The sequence below is a fragment of the Colobus angolensis genome, unplaced genomic scaffold (assembly GCF_000951035.1).
Source record: "Colobus angolensis palliatus isolate OR3802 unplaced genomic scaffold, Cang.pa_1.0 Scaffold64, whole genome shotgun sequence".
Lineage (NCBI taxonomy): Eukaryota > Metazoa > Chordata > Mammalia > Primates > Cercopithecidae > Colobus > Colobus angolensis.
The window spans coordinates 1,162,760-1,178,510 of NW_012120043.1; the positions used below are offsets into that span (position 1 = coordinate 1,162,760).

General features: G+C 59.4%; 1 pseudogene; it reads right to left on the reverse strand.

Annotated features, from left to right (window-relative positions):
* Positions 1-11,526: 11,526 nt before the first annotated feature.
* The window catches only part of LOC105527683, a 10,966-nt pseudogene continuing 6,741 nt past the window's right edge, over positions 11,527-15,751 (reverse strand).

Consider the following 15,751-nt stretch of genomic DNA (forward strand, 5'->3'; position numbering starts at 1 on the left):
GAGGCAGGCCCTCTGTTGCCTGATCCCCGCGCCCGACCTTCCCTGTGATCCCATTGTCCGGCGCCGTGCCAGCAAGCCCTCCATGGATGTTTGTTGAATGACTGAATGAGCGTGTTGTGCGTGGACTCTGAGTCAAGTGCTCTTTCTTGACTACTGGGCAATACTAGAGGCAAAGGGCTCATTCTCCATCATTCACTCCTCCGGGAAGGCCTGGGGGGCAGGGGTGTTGCTGAGGACGGCCTCTCGAAGGTGAGGGCGGCAGCGGGGGAACTGCAGGAGCCAGCCGAGCTGGCTGGCAGATCTTTAAATTAAAATACATATATACACCAGATAAATAAACTCGGCCCACATCCTGGTGACAGGCGGAATTAAGTTGCCCAGTTGGGGACCGGGCAGCGAAGGCTGGGGGTGGAAGGGGATGGGGCCGAATTACCAAGGGCGGTAACTCAGCCCCATCCTCTCCCACATTCTATCCCATGAATATTCCCGAGACCTCTGTCCTGCCGGGTACCTGGGAGGTGCTGAGGGGGTCGGGGAGTAAAGATCCAAATTCTGAGCCCCAAGTTGGGCACCCAGGATCTGGCTCGGCTTAGAGAGAGACCAGCTGCCCTTGGGGTGCCCTGGCTGAGTCAGTGTCTCTGTCTGAAGCAGGGAGACCATGGCTCCCTCTCCCAGCACAGAGGCTGCGCTTGGCAGTGGGCATGGGGTGGACCTGGTTCAAGTCCCGGCTTGAGGGCTGGGAGGAGCCTCCATCGGGTCGGGTACCAGGGAGACCCCGTTCTAGCTCACAGGGAGGCCCCCGTGGGGTCCGCACAGCTGCAGGGTCCTCCCTGGGCCCTTCCCTTCGACCCAAGCCCAGGGGACAGGGGCGGAGGGTGCGGGGGGGCAGTTTTCAATTACGCAGAAGCTAATCTCCCAGTGAGGGCCGTTCTGGGGCCCAGTAAATCTATTATGAAAAGCCTCTAAATGTATGTAAAACCGGCCTCCGACAATCCGGGGATTAGGCTGTCGGGAGGGGAAACCGAGGCGCAGGCCGCCTGGCGGATTAGCGCAGCGGGGCCCCTGGAGGGTTGGGGGGAGCAGTCCCCGGAGGTCCAGGGCAGAGGGAGAGAGGTCCTCTGAAGAAGCCAGCACCCATTTTATAGCTGGGGAAACTGAGGCCGGAGAAAGGCCCCCCCCCCCAGGGGTCCCCTCTCAGTGTCAAGGGCACTTTTGCCGGCCACTGCTTCCTTTGTCGCAAACCCGGGGTATTTTCCCACAAGGTGGCCTCGGTGGGTTTGAAGGATGGGGAGCTGGGGACCCCAGGGCTACGATCGTGGGACCCCTGCCCCCAGCTTAAGGCTCCGTGGCCCAGCCTGCATCTTCTGCCGGTGTCCCAGACCCTTTGAAGCTGCCCCATCCTTTGGTGCTTTTGAAATGTCTTTTTTTTTTTTTTTGAGACTGAGTCTCGCTCTGTCGCCCAGGCTGGAGTGCAGTGGCCGGATCTCAGCTCACTGCAAGCTCTGCCTCCCGGGTTTACGCCATTCTCCAGCCTCAGCCTCCCGAGTAGCTGGGACTACAGGCGCCCGTCACCACGCCCGGCTAGTTTTTTTGTATTTTTAGTAGAGATGGGGTTTCACTGTGTTAGCCAGGATGGTCTCGATCTCCTGACCTCGTGATCCGCCCGTCTCGGCCTCCCAAAGTGCTGGGATTACAGGCTTGAGCCACCGCGCCCGGCCTGAAATGTCTTTTTTAATCACCTACTGTTTGCCAAGCCAGAGGCGGCAAAGGTAACAGAAGAGGGGATGCCAGTGCCCTGGCAGCTCTTGGCACTCGCCGAAGACAAAGGCGGCCAGAAGAGGCCTTTCCCAAGGACTCCCGCTTCCGCTGGGAGGTGGGGAGGAGGAGGTCACCCTACAGAAGTGTGGTGAGGCTACTCCAGGCCGGAGGGAAGGCCTGGTGGCCGAACGGAGACATGAGCTGAGAAGCCCTGTGGCTGGGCTGCTCCTGAGGGTGGCAGGGAGCCCTCGAGGGTTTGAGCCTAAGTGGCATCCGTGGCGGGACCGTGGACCCCCAAGCCCTTGGGGTCCACACTTGGGAGCACAGCTTCCTCACCATGGCCCCTCCCTCTCCCAGGCTCACCCAGCCCCTTGAGTAGGGCCTGCTCACCCTCCTGCCCGTGGGGCCCTTGGCCAGCAGTTTCCTCTCCTGGACACTGTCCCCGCCTGCTGAAGTCCGTCCAGGAGCCCCGGTGCATGGGGGGCGGGGGGCGATGCCCCTTCTCACTCCCACCTAGTGGAGTTCGCAGGCAGCTGGCAGCTGGAGAAACTGAGGCATGAGGCTGGTAGCGGTGGCTCACGCCTGTAATCCCAGCACTTTGGGAGGACCAGGCTGATGGATCACCTGAGGTCAGGAGTTCGAGACCAGCCTGGCTAACATGGTGAAACCCTGTCTCTACTAAAAATACAAAAATTAGCCGGGAGTAGTGGCGCATGCCTGTAATCTCAGGTACTCGGGAGGCTGAGGCAGGAGAATTGCTTGCGTCCAGGAGGCGGAGGTTGCAGTGAGCCGAGATTGTGCCACTGCACTCCAGCCTGGGGGACGAGAGTGAAACTCCGTCTCAAAAAAGAAAAGAAAAAATTGAGGCATGAGCTGACAACCCTTTCTGCAGGCCTCGGGTGGCACCTGATGGGGCCTTCCCAGGGCCCCTGGCCTGGCCCGGGTCCAGCCACCAGCTTGTCCCTGCCTCCCAGTTGCTGGGGAATGAAAAGGAGGCGAGTGGTTTCTGTGACTCGTTCAGCCCCAGGCCTCCGAATTCCTCCAAGTCCCAGGCGAGGGGTTGTGCAAAGCTGCAGCAGGGTGGGACCGTCCCAGTGAGGGTGGCCTGGCGTCCGGGCCATGGTGGGCTTGCTCTGTGACCTGGGGGGGGGTGTGTGCCTGTCTGTGACTCAGTTTCCCCATCCGTGTCATCAGCAACCACCAGATGCTGTTCCCAGCACTGGGTGGGGGCAGAGGGCCTGAGGGGTGTCGGAGGGGGGCTCCAGGCACCCCTGCCCCCTGCCCGGCCGTCAGTCAGCCTGGCCGGGCCCCCTTCAGGTCGTCATGGCCCAGCAGCGGCCACGGGAGGGATTATTCCGGCCTGTCCAGGGTGGACTGAAGTGGAACCAGGGCTGACGAGCGGAACGCGCCCCCGCAGACCCGGCCCGCCCGCCTTTGTCTGCTGCCAGCCCCCCACCCGCCTGCCGTCACGGACCCAGCCTCCCGTGCCTGAGCCCCATTTCTCTGGGGGCCAGGCTGCCTCCCTCACATGGCCCCCGCCTGGCCAAAGCCCTGCAGCTTCTCGGCCCGCTCCATCTGCTGGCTGCCTCAGTTTCCCCATCTGCAGCATGGGCGTGCAGGGTCCCTCTCGTTGGCTCATTGGCGGCTGAATGGGGGCTGTGTGGGCAGAGGCGCCTGGCGGGGCAGAGGCTCTCCCGGGGCTTTCCCAGGGTGCTCGGGGGTCCCTCTGCCCGGTCCCTCCACTGAGCCTTTGTCCAGGAAATTCGAGGTGGCAGGGAGAACGGATCCGCTCTCGGCCTGAATGGAGCCGCGGCAAATGCTGTTGATCCCTGACCCCAGCCTCCTAATCCCAGGGTCGAGGCTCTCACCAGAGAGGAGCCCTGGGAGATGAGCTGGGGCACGACCCCCGCCCCAGGCACCAAGGGGGGCTTCCGGGTCAGGGTCTGAGGGGCTTCAGGAGGACGCAGCTGTCCCGTTGGCCACGTGCCCGGTCATCACCTCTTGGAGGCCAACACGGGAAACTGAGGCGTGGAGGAGCCCTTGTAAGCCCCACAGCTCTGGGGTGGGAGCCAGGCCCGGCCGCCTGCAGGGAGAGACACAGGGCCGTCAACTGCCCCTCTCTGTCACCGAACAGGAATTCCGGGACGTCTGGCTGGTCCTGGAAGGCGCGGCTAGCTTCTAAACCCTGAGTCTTCAGGAACCCCTCTGGGTACCTGGCCCCTGTGTGTCCCCCCAGGAGCCCCTTGTCTGGATAAGGGGAGGGGCTTTTCTGGCCACCCTCTGCCGCTCTAGGTTTACCCAGTGTCTTCAGGAGGAAGAAATGAATGAAGTGAAAGGAGGTGTCCTCATGCCTGCCAGCTGCTGCAGTTTAGCCCCCGTGCCTTGTGGCTACTTAGAGGCCTCAGCTAGCAGCACCCACCGCAGATTAAAAGATTCTCCGTCGCAGGCTGGGACGCGCTCCCACGCTTGGGCGCCCGTGTGCTCCCTGGTGGCCGTGTGTCTGTTCCACCCTGCCGAGCTGTTCCCCACGATCAATTTCAATTTGGCCTGGTCTCTGCTTCTGCTGCAAGACCCTCCTTGGGGGCTGGTGGAGGGGAAGGAGTTGCTGGCTTCCGCAGCCCTCCCTTCAGGTCCCTGGGACCGTCGCCTGGGATGAGAGAGCTCCACTGGCCTGCCTCTTTTCTCCGGGCCTCAGTTTCTCTGGGTGTGGAACGAGGGTGCAGGGCAGCGCAGTGTGGAGCCAGCCTGATTTTCATCCAACATCATGCAGTCACCGAACGCCCGCCGTGCGCCTGACCCTGGGCTGAACCCTGGGGCACCGTGGGGGTCACGGCAGGCAAACTTGAGTCGGAGGCAGAGGAAGGGGAGGAAGAGCGTTCCTGCAGGGGTGAGGCTGTGTGCAGGGGGTGGGGGGGGGGAGGCAGGAGGGAGCATCCAGCCCTGGGGGAAACAGTTAAGGTGAAGCCACAGAGGAGGGTGCACAAGCCCAGGCAACAATATTACATGACAGCTAACGTTTCTGTATTTATATTTTGAGACAGAGTCTCACTCTGTCACTCAGGCTGGAGTGCGGTGGGCTGAGGTGCCATCTCAACTCACTGCAGCGTCAACCTCCCTGGCTCAAGTGATCCTCCCATCTCAGCCTCCCATGTAACTGGGACCACAGATGCCACCACGCCAGGCTAATGTATTTATTTATTTAGTTATTTAGAGACAGAATTGCTCTGTCGCCCAGGTTAGAGTGCAATAGTGCAATCTTGGCTCACTGCAACCTCCACCTCCCGGGTTCAGGTGCTTCTCCTTCCTCAGCCTCCCGAGTAGCTGGGATTACAGGTGCACCCCACCATGCCTGGTTTATTTATTTACTTGTTTATTTATTTATTTTTGAGACAGTCTTGCTCTGTCACTCAGGCTGGAGTGCAGTAATGCGATCTCAGCTCACTGCTGCCTCGACCTCCCTGGCTCAAGTGAGCCTCCCATCTCAGCCTCCCAAGTAACTAGGACCACAGGTGTGCACTGCCACACCCGGCTAATTTATTTATTTGTTTATTTATTTAGAGACAGAGTCATGTTCTGTCGCCTAGGCTGGAGTGCAGTGGTGCAATCTCAGCTCACTGTAACCTCCACTTCCTGAGTTCAAGCGATTCTCCTGCCTCAGCCTCCCGAGGAGCTGGGATTACAGGCACCTGCCACCACGCCCAGCTAATTTTTGTAATTTTAGTAGAGACGGAGTTTCACCATGTTGCCCAGACTGGTCTTGAACTCCTGAGTGCAAGTGATCCACCGCGCCTTAGCCTCCCAGGTGTGAGCCGCTGCGCCTGGCCAGAGCCAACATTCATTGAGTGCTTACTGTGTACCATATGTCAGCCAGCAGGCTTTCCCTGCCTCCTCTCCCTGGAACCTCCCAAGGATCCTCTAATACCCATTTTACAAATGAGGAGACTGAGGCCACAGACAGAGGCCGCTGGGAGGTGAGGGAAGGAGGCCACGGCCATGCTGGCGTTGGCAGCACTGGGGTTTCGGACCCAGCTCGGACCTGTCCGGGTCCTCGGCAGGACTGCGGTGCGCCTGGCTCCTTCTTCTGCGCCCTGCATTCCTTCCTTTCAGGCCTCCGGGCTTCCCTCCTTTTCCGGGGTGGCCGTGGAGGAACCTACATGGGCTCCTGGGTGCCGGAGTTCGATCTGAATCTTCCCGCTCATTCTGCGTGACCTTGGGGGCGTGCCTGGCCCTCCCGTGCCTCAGTTTCCCTGGCCGCACCTGCCGGACTGCGCCCCCGACCCCCCACAGCCCGGCGCCGTCTCTGGGCCCCCCGCGGCTCCGGAGTCTGGCCGCCGCTAGGTGGAGCGAGGAGGCCGGTGGAGACGGCGGCGCGGGCAGACGCGCTCGGGAGCTGCAGAGGCCAGGGAGCCGGACTGGCGCGCCGGCCGGGCTGCGTGGACACCCGCGGCCCCTCGGCGCTCGGAGCTCCGCCCCGCAGACCGCGCCCCTGGGAGGCCCAGCCGGACGGTCTGCAAGGGGCCCGCTCCGGGCGCAGGAGGGCGGCGTCCCTGCGCCCGGGGCGCGTGGTTTGGGTCGGTCGGGACCGGGATCCCGGAGCAGGCAGGCTCAGAGGTCTGGATGGTCAGGGCGGCCTCAGGTGCTGGGGAGCCCCCCTGGCTGGACCTGGGGTCCTAGCTTCACGTTCACCTCCTGGAGCCTCAGGTCTGGGTCTGATGCCCCAATGGGAACCCCAAGCCCTGGCCACCACCCTTCCTCACCACTGCTGCCCCTCCACGTGCCCCGGCCAGTGGTTTCTGCCATAATCCTCTTGGGAGATCCATTTTTCATAGGAGGAAACTGAGGCACAGAGCGTTTTGTCAGTCACAGAACAGCTGGGTCCCTCCTGTGTGATGAGCACCTCTGGGTCCTCCTGTGTGGTGACCACACCCGTGTCCACTTTCTGGGTCGTGGGCTGCACAACGTCACCACTCCAAATACCCTCTCGTGGGTGCTGTGGTGGTTTCCTTGGTCTTGGGACGGTCCTCTCTACTCAGGCAGGGATACCCGTCCAGGTTCACCCCTTACTGCCGCTGCAAGGCAGGGCCGGTGAGGCCGTTTGCACCCTGGGGGCCGTCTGGTGCAGCTGCAGCTTCCCACACCACGGCTGAGGAGAGGGTCCTACCCACAGGTGCCCTTGGTGGGTTCAGCTGGCCCCTGCTGCGGGATCCTGGTTGATTTCCGGTACTCCTGGCCTCGTCACTGTCATTCCCGCTGGGCGTGATGAACACCTGCTGTGCCATGCTCTCGGGCAGCTCTGCGGGGTCATGGAAACTTCTGTGCCTCAGTTTCCTCCTCTGGAATGTACAAATCCTTAGAGAAATAAGCTGGAAGACCTGGGAGCAAGCAGGCTTCAGTTTCCAGGTCGGGGGGGCCAGATACAACCCCAAGGCTTTGGGAGGTAAGGAGACACCTGCTGCTCCATCTGGACCCGTGCCCGCGAGCTCTGCTGCTCTGCGCCTGACCCATGTCCACTTGCCCCATATGGGTTCAAGGCACCAGGAATCAAGAATCCAGCCCTCTGGGCCGGATGCGGACTCGGTGGCTCACGCCTGTAATCCTGGCACTTTGGGAGGCCGAGTCGGGTGGATCACCTGAGGTTAGGAGTTTAAGACCAGCCTGGCCAACGTAGTGAAACCCTTCTCTACTGAAAATACAAAAATTAGCCAGGTGTGGTGGCGCCTGTAATCCCAGCTACTCAGGAGGCTGAGGCAGGAGAATTGGTTGAACCTGAGAGGTGGAGGTTGCAGTGAACGGAGATATCACGCCCCTCACTTTAGCCTGGGGATAGAGTGGGAGGGAGGGAGGGAGGGATCGATCCAGCCCTCTTTCCTCCCCTTCCCGCACACTCTGACCCAACCTCCCAGTTCTGTCTTTAGAACAAGCTGCTTTTGTCTCTGCCCCAGGGACTTTGCACAGGCTGCTCCATCCCTGCACGTGGCCAGCCCAGCAGCTCCCTCGCTGCCCACTTGTGACTGGCCACATCCTGCCAATCTTCAGACACGCATTTTTTTTTCTTTTTCTTTTCTGTTTTTTTTTTTGAGATGGTGGGTGTGGTCTCGCTATGTTGTTCAGGCTGGTCGCCAACTCCCGAGCTCAAGCAGTCCTCCCACCTCGGCCTCCCAAAGTTCTGGGATCACAGGCGTGAGCCACCTCGCCTGGCCTTGACACCCAATTTTATGTTCAGTTTGACAATATTTGTGACCAGTGAGTCAGAGATGATACAGCAAGGGGAAGAAGACGTGTTCCCTTCCCTCTAGAAAGTCACAGTCACGCGCAGAAGACAGAAGGCTTGCAGCACACCGCGACGGGATAAAGGGACCAGCTCTGCAACAGAGTGAGTGGCTCTCAACTTTTCATCACTGAGATATAATTCACAGACCATGAGCTTCACCTGCTTATAGGTGTAATCCAGTGACTTTTAACGTATTTGCAGAGTTGTGCAAACATTACCTCTGTCTAGTTCCAGAATGTTCTCATCATCCTAGAAGGAAACTCCATCCCCCTTAGCTGTTGCTCCCCGTCCCCACCCCAGCCCCGGCACCCACGCATCCCCTCCCTGCCTCTGTGGATTGGCCTGTCCTGGACATTTCATAGAAATGGGATCACAGACTGGGTGCAGTGGCTCACATGCCTGTACTCCCAGCACTTTGGGAGGCCGAGGCGGGTGGATCACCTGAGGTCAGGAGTTTAAGACCAGCCTGGCCAACATGGTGAAACCCTGTCTCTACTATAAATACAAATAAATTAGCCGGGTGTGGTGGTGGGCGTCTGTAATCCCAGCTACTTAGGAGGCTGAGGCAGGGAGAATTGCTTGAACCTGGGAGGCAAGAGGTTTCAGTGAGCCAAGATTGTGCCACTGCAGTCAGCGTGGGCAACAAAGCAAGACTACGTCTCAAAAACAAAAGCAAAAACAAACAAAACCTGAAACTCAGATGGTGACCCTCCCCTGCCTCAGTCCTACAATGGCTTCCTGTGCCCCAGGATTACCTCACACTCCCGGGCCTGGCTGCGCACTCTGCTGGGCACAGGGCAAGGCCAGAAGAACCTGAAAAAGCCAGAGGGTCCTGGGTCAGCGAGGAATGGGAGGTGCTTCCTTCTACCCATATAGGAGCCTAAGAGAGCTGCGAGAGTGGGAAGTGGGGTTGCCCCGATTTTCCAGGGCAGGAAACCAAGGCTGGGGGTTGGGGCTGACACCCAGGTCAGGGCCCCGGGGTCTCGCCGCCCAGAGGCTCCGGTGAGTGAGGCTCATGGCAGCACGAAGCTGCGCCCGCCGGACCCGCCTCCTGCCTGCCATTCCTGCTGGGGAGGGAAGGGCCGCTCTGGGCGGCTCAGGGGCCCCGACGCGGTTTCCGGGCTCTTGGTCGGGTGGGGAGGGCCGTTGTCAGAGTCCCCCTGAAACCCTCGGGAACACTGCCTGCCTAATGAGGGTCCCTGGGGCCTCTGCCCAGTTCGGACCGGGGAATAAAGGCTTCCTCTTCCATTCCGCTGTTTCTCCGCCCCCCGCCATAATAGGATTGAGACTTTTGAAGTTAATAGGAAATGAGGCAGGCTCCCACGTAGAGAATGCGGACGCGGAGGGCTTAGAGGGCCCTTTGTGAGCCCGGCCGGGAGGCTCCCCCCGCCGGCCGGCCGTGATGAAAGCACCGTGAAATATACAGTGTCAGGACGCCCCTTGACCATGACAGGCCTCTTTACTTAAAGAAAAGAAGGGGGGAACATCCCCCAGCAGTTGTACATGTGCATGTGAACGCACACGTATGTGTATGCGGCGCTCTGGCCCGGCCAGCCGCTGGGACGCCGTCTACACGGTGCCTACCCGAGGCCTCTGCTCAGCCAGGAGGGTTGGGATTCATTCCAGCAGCCAGGAGTTCGGTTTTCTTTTTTTTGTTTTTGTGTTTTGAGATACGGAGTCTTGCTCTGTCACCCAGCCTGGAATGTAGTGGCATGATCCCTGCTCACTGCCACCTCTGCCTCCCAGGTTCAAGCGATTCTCCTGCCTCAGCTTCCCAAGTAGCTGGGATTACAGGCACCTGCCACCATGCCCAGCTAATATATATATATTTAAACATTTTTATTTTAGTAGAGACAGGGTTTTGCCATGTTGGCCAGGCTGGTCTCGAACTCCTGACCTCAAGTGATCCACCCGCCTCAGCCTCCCAAAGTGCTGGGATTACAGGCGTGAGCCACTACGCCTGGCTGAGTTTGGGGTTTGGGATGCTGGACCTAAGAGTCAGGGGCCATTCATTACTCAGGGCAGGCAGCCTCACCCAAGGCTCACTCTTCTCCACTTACGCACCTCCAGAGACGGCAGGCTCACCACCTAGCAAGGCTCCTAGACAAGGCTTCCTTGCGTGTGGCTCCAGAAGAAGGTGAAGGTGACACCTTTCAATGTCATTGAGGAAAAATGACAAGGGACAGAAGGGAAGGCAATTTTTTTTTTTTGAGACATGGCCTCATCCCCATTCCCCAAGCTGGAGTTCAGTGGTGCGATCTCACCTCATTGCAGCCTCCACCTCCTGGGCTCAAGTGATCCTCCCATCTCATTTTTTCATTTTTTTGTAGAGATGGGGGTCTCACTATGAGTAGCTGGGATTACAGGCGCCCGCCACCACACCCAGCTAATTTTTGTATTTTCAGTAGAGACAGGGTTTCATTGCATTGACCAGGCTGGTCTCGAACTCCTGACCTCATGGGATCCGCCTGTATCGGCCTCCCAGACTGCAGGGATTGCAGGTGTGAGCCACTGTACCCGGCCCAAGAAGGCAATCTGTAAAACAGCTTTATTGAGATATTCACATAGCATAGAGTTCATTCATTTAAAGTATACATTTTTATTTTTTTGTATTTTTAGTAGAGATGGGATTTCACCATGTTGGCCAGGCTGGTCTCACACTCCTGGTCTCAGGTGATCCGCCCACCTTGGCCTCCCAAAGTGCTGGAATTACAGGCGTGAGTCACCACACCGGCCTAAAGTATCCATCAACCCAATCAACTTTCTTTTTTCTTTTTTTTTTTGAGACAGAGTCTTGCTCTGTCACCCAGGCTGAAATGCAGTGGCACCATCTCGGCTCACTGCAAGTTCCGCCTCCTGGGTTCACGCCATTCTCCTGCCTTAGCCTCCCGAGTAGCTGGGACTACAGGCGCCCGCCACCTCGCCCGGCTAGTTTTTTTGTATTTTTTAGTAGAGACGGGGTTTCACCGTGTTAGCCAGGATGGTCTTGATCTCCTGACCTCGTGATCCGCCCGTCTCGGCCTCCCAAAGTGCTGGGATTACAGGCTTGAGCCACCGCGCCCGGCCATATTTTTTTTTTAAGTAGAGACGGGGTTTCACCGTGTTAGCCAGGCTGGTCTTGAATTCCTGGCCTCAGGTGATCCACCCGCCTCGCCCTCCCAAAGTTCTGGGATTACAGGCGTGAGCCACCATGCCCAGCCTAAAGTATACAATTGATTTGTTTTATTTTCTTTACAAAGCTGTGTGTCCATCAACCCAATCAGCTATAGAACATTTCAGTCACCCCAAGAGGGTACCCCGTCCCCTCCCCAGGCCCGGCACCCACACATCCCCTCCCTGTCTCTATGGACGGGCCTGCCCTGGACATTTCATAGAAATGGGATAACACACTACGTGGCCTTTTGTGTCTGGCATCTCTCACTGAGCGTGGCGTCCTCCAGGCGCATCTGTGCTGTGGCCTGGGTCAGAGCCTCGTTCCTGTTCACGGCCGGGTCGTGTTCCAGTGGGTGGAGGGCCGTGCTGCATTTGCCCATTCTTGTGTTGATGGACATTTGGGCTGTTGCAGACGTTTCTGAGTGTTCAGGGAATGCTGTTCTTGCAAACTCTTCCAGTGGCCCTGGATGTGGGCCTTTGACCCTCACAGAAGGTCAGGCAGAGGCCAGGCAGGTCCCACCAAGGTCAGAAGCAGAGCCTGGCGTTCGGCGTTCGGGGCGTGATACATGGAAACAGCTTCCAGGCATGGCCCTGTGTCTCCCAGCTGGCCCTGCCACTTCCAGAGGTGACCCGGCCACCCTGTGACTCTGTTTCTCCGTCGGCGAAGGTGGCGGTGATGGGGGCTCTCTGGCGGCAGCTATTGTCATGGCATGGCAGCTGCACACAGGAGGGCTCGCCCACGTGAGGGAGGCTTTCCGCAGGCGGTCCCTGCCCTGTTTGAATTCTCCTGCAGACGGCCGTGTCATTCTCGTACCGCTGGCGTTGGAGGGCAGGTTGGGTGGGTGGAGAGGCTGTCTCTGTGTCCAGGGTTCCCCAGATTTCCGTTTAGACCCGTGGGAAGGCGACTTTCCTGCTGTGGGCTCCAGCATCGGGAGGGGTGGTCTGTGTGGAACGACATGTGGCCCTGTCCCCTCTACGGGAAATCCTGGGGAAAGGAGGATGAAGGGGGCGGGAGTGTCCCGGAATCTGGCAGAGCTTTTGTGGCCTCCATGGATGCCTGCAGCCCGCCCAGCGGCACGGGAAGCCCCCTTGCCCGCCAGCTGGAACGGGAGGGAGGCAGGTGGCAGGAGGCGGGTGGAGGGGCTGCTCTTCCCTGGGGGCGCCGGGGGAAGACCCGTCCCTGCCAAGCATGGCGGCTGGCCGCCCTCTAGCCTTTTGGTGGCAGCTGTGCCCTGTGGTGGGCAGGGTGATGCGTGGGTCACCTGCCCCTGCGGCGGGCCCAGCGCCCTCTTGTCTTCTCAGACCCTCCAGAGGAGGCAAAGGGGATCTCGCAGGCAGAGGAGGCAAAGGGGATCTCGCAGGCAGAGTGAGAACACGTTGTTCCTTCAGGGGCAGCGAAACCAGTGCAGGTAGTGCCCACCGGGGTCAGACATCAGAGGGACAGAGACAGAGAGAGACAGAGGCAGTCAGAGACAGAGAAAGGCAGAGACAGAGAGAGAGAGAGATGGATGGAGGCAGAGAGAGTCAGAGATGGAGGGAGGAAGAGATAGAGAGAGAGAGACAGTGATAGAGAGAGAGAGACAGAGACAGAGATAGAGCCAGTTAGAGAGAGACAGAGACAGAGGGAGACGAGGGAGATAGAGAGAGAGGGAGACAGAGAGAGATGGAAGAAGGGAGAGACAGAGAGAGACAGAGGGAAACAGAGATGGAGAAACAGGAGAGGGAAAGAACCAGCGGTGGCTGTGCAGGGCAGTGGGCCGAACGCTCCATCCCGGCCTTCCTGGCTGCTGGGCCCCCGTCTCCCAGCTGTGATTGGCCTCCTCTGGCCTTGGGCTCCACCTGACTTTTCTGGGTTTGGGGTTGAGGGTACGGGAGGCCCTGGCAGGACAGGACTCTGGGTCCCCAGGGGCTGCCTCACCATCTCGCCCCGGAGTCACAGTACTCGGGCATCTCCCCTTCAGTGGACGACACGTGCCCAGCGGGGACTCGGGAAGGGGCTGGGGCACCTCAGGCTCTTCTCAGCCCAAGCGTCCCAGGAGCTTGTCAAGGGGCCTACAGCCAGCCCACAGCTAATGCTCAGGGGAACCCGCCTCTCTCAGTTGCCAGCCCAGGTGGGGCGGGGGAGCCTCAGGCCCTGCCCTCGGGTGCTCACAGCATCCCCGGAACCTAGCAGAGGTCGGTGAGGGCTGAGGAAGCTTCATGCTGGGGTCTTGGTGCAGGAGGTGGGGGAGGGGATAAGAAAAGGCTTGAGGGGAGGGCCCGGATCCATTAATGGACACTGAGGCTGCTTGGTGTCTCCCTGGAAGATCTGTTCACATCCTGGACCCCGAAACTTGTGAATGGGACTTTATTTAGAAATAGGGCCTTTGCAGCCAGACGCATTGGCTCACGCCTGTAATCCCAGCACTTCGGGAGGCCGAGGCAGGCGGATCGCGAGGTCAGGTCATCGAGACCATCCTGGCTAACACGGTGAAACCCCGTCTCTGCTAAAAATACAAAAAAATCAGTCGGACGTGTTGGCGGGCGCCTGTAGTCCCAGCTACTCGGGAGGCTGAGGCAGGAGAATGGCGTGAACCCGGGAGGCGGAGCTTGCAGTGAGCGGAGATCGCGCCACTGCACTCCAGCCTGGGCGACGGAGCGAGACTCCGTCTGAAAAAAAAACAAAGAAGGCCTTTGCAGATGTGACCAACATATGACGAGATCATTCGACTGGGCCCTGGCGCAGCGTGACCGGCGTCCATATAAAATACACGTGCCCTGACTGGACACCGGTGAAAAGGAACCGTTCCCTCAACCCCAGTCCCCACCTCTGGACGTTGCATAACCAGTGTTTATGACACCAGAAACTTCATCTCTGTAAACCACTTGGAGGGGTGTCTGGCACCAAGTCCCCGTTCATGAGTGTCTGAAAATGGAATGCAAATAAAATAGAAAAAATATAAAGAGCGGGTGCCTACACTCAGGGAGCCTACAGGACATGAGCTTGAAAGAGCCGGTTATCTCCCTGTCTTTCTGTCTCTCTCTGTCTTGGAAATGTCTAAGGGGGCAGGCAGGAGGGCTTCCTGGAGGAGGGGTCCTTTGAGCTGAGTTCAGAAGGGCGAGAAGGAGCCGAGTTTCTCATGGAGCAGCCAGTGCAAAGGGCTGGGGGCAGCCTGGAGCCTGGTGTGTCCTTCCGGAGGCTGGTGTGGCTGGAGCAGGGGATTCTAAGGCTGCTGAGGGCTTCATGGGCCGCAGGGAGGAGTTTGGTTTTTCTCTTGAAGGCACTGGGGAGCCACGGCAGAGTTTAGAGCATATTTGTGCCCTGTGCCCGTGGTGAGAGGCGAGCAGGGAGGGCTGCCTAGACGTGGGTAAGGACTGCAGAGCAGAATTCTGCCAGGGTAAAGCTTTGGAGGAAATCTTCCTTCCTTTTCTCTTCTTTTCCCGTCACGGGTTGAGAAATCAGAGGGAGAGGCATCGATGGGGCTTCCTGTGCCAGCGTGTGCAGGGGTTTTGGGGCCTGATACCCACCCCACGTGGGGACCACCCTGCCTGAGCCAGCCCCTTTTCCCGCTAGAGGCCTCTCGTCAGTCCCTGGGGGGCCCAGTGGTGCCCTTGGGCCACAGGGAACATCCAGACCTGGGTCGGTGGCCTTGGCAGGTGCCCGGGGGATCTGCCCTCCAGTCCTTGTCCCAGTTTCCACAGCGGGTCAGGGGGGTCCCGGAGGCTGGGTGCCGGCAGCCCTGAAGATTTACGCTGCCACCGGTCACACCCCTGGGAGTCGGACCGTCCTCGGTGCCACTTTACAGATGGAGGAACTGAGGCGGGGGCTCTGGTCTTCACCCGGCTTGAGTTGCGGGGCTGGAACCCGAAGCGTTTGCCAGTTCCCAGGGCCTGAGCGCTCCGGCCAGTGTGTGTAACGCCCTCTCCCTGGATGCCTCAAGTTTAGGAAATGGCAGAGCCGCCCGGATTGAAATTCTCGGCCCGTGCACGCCCGGCGGAGAAATCCATAATGCATTGTTTAGACAGATGCCTTTAAACTGCGCCACGGCGGGGGAGAGGGGGGCGGCGGCGGCCGGGGGGCCTGTACTGGGAAGGTCACCCTTTTTTTCTGCACAAAGGTCAGCGGTAGACCGTTGCCAAGACAACGGCCGGCTTAAAGATGGAGGCTTAAGGAGAACAGACAATTCCCATCCCAAAGATGCCCCGTGCAAAGGGCCCGGCCGTGGGCTTGGGGGCTGGGGGCTTGGGAGGTTCAGGGGGTGTGAGGAGCTGAGGCCGGAGCACAGAGACGGAGGAGTGAAGCACTGGGATGGCTTTGGGAGGCCAGGAAGGAATGCAGGGGTCTAGGGGACAGATCTTGGCTCAGCCCCTGCCAGGCTGTCTTCAAACCAGTGAGCCTCAAGGTTCCTGGCTGTGAAATGGGAACAACATCTGCCCTTCAGGGTAGGAATCTCCAGGCTGGTCTGGTGTGGGAACCACTGTGTTAAACATGCAGACTGGGCCGGGCGCGGTGGCTCACGCCTGTAATCCCAGCACTTTGGGAGGCCGAGACGGGCGGATCACGAGGTCAGGAGATCGAGACCATCCTGG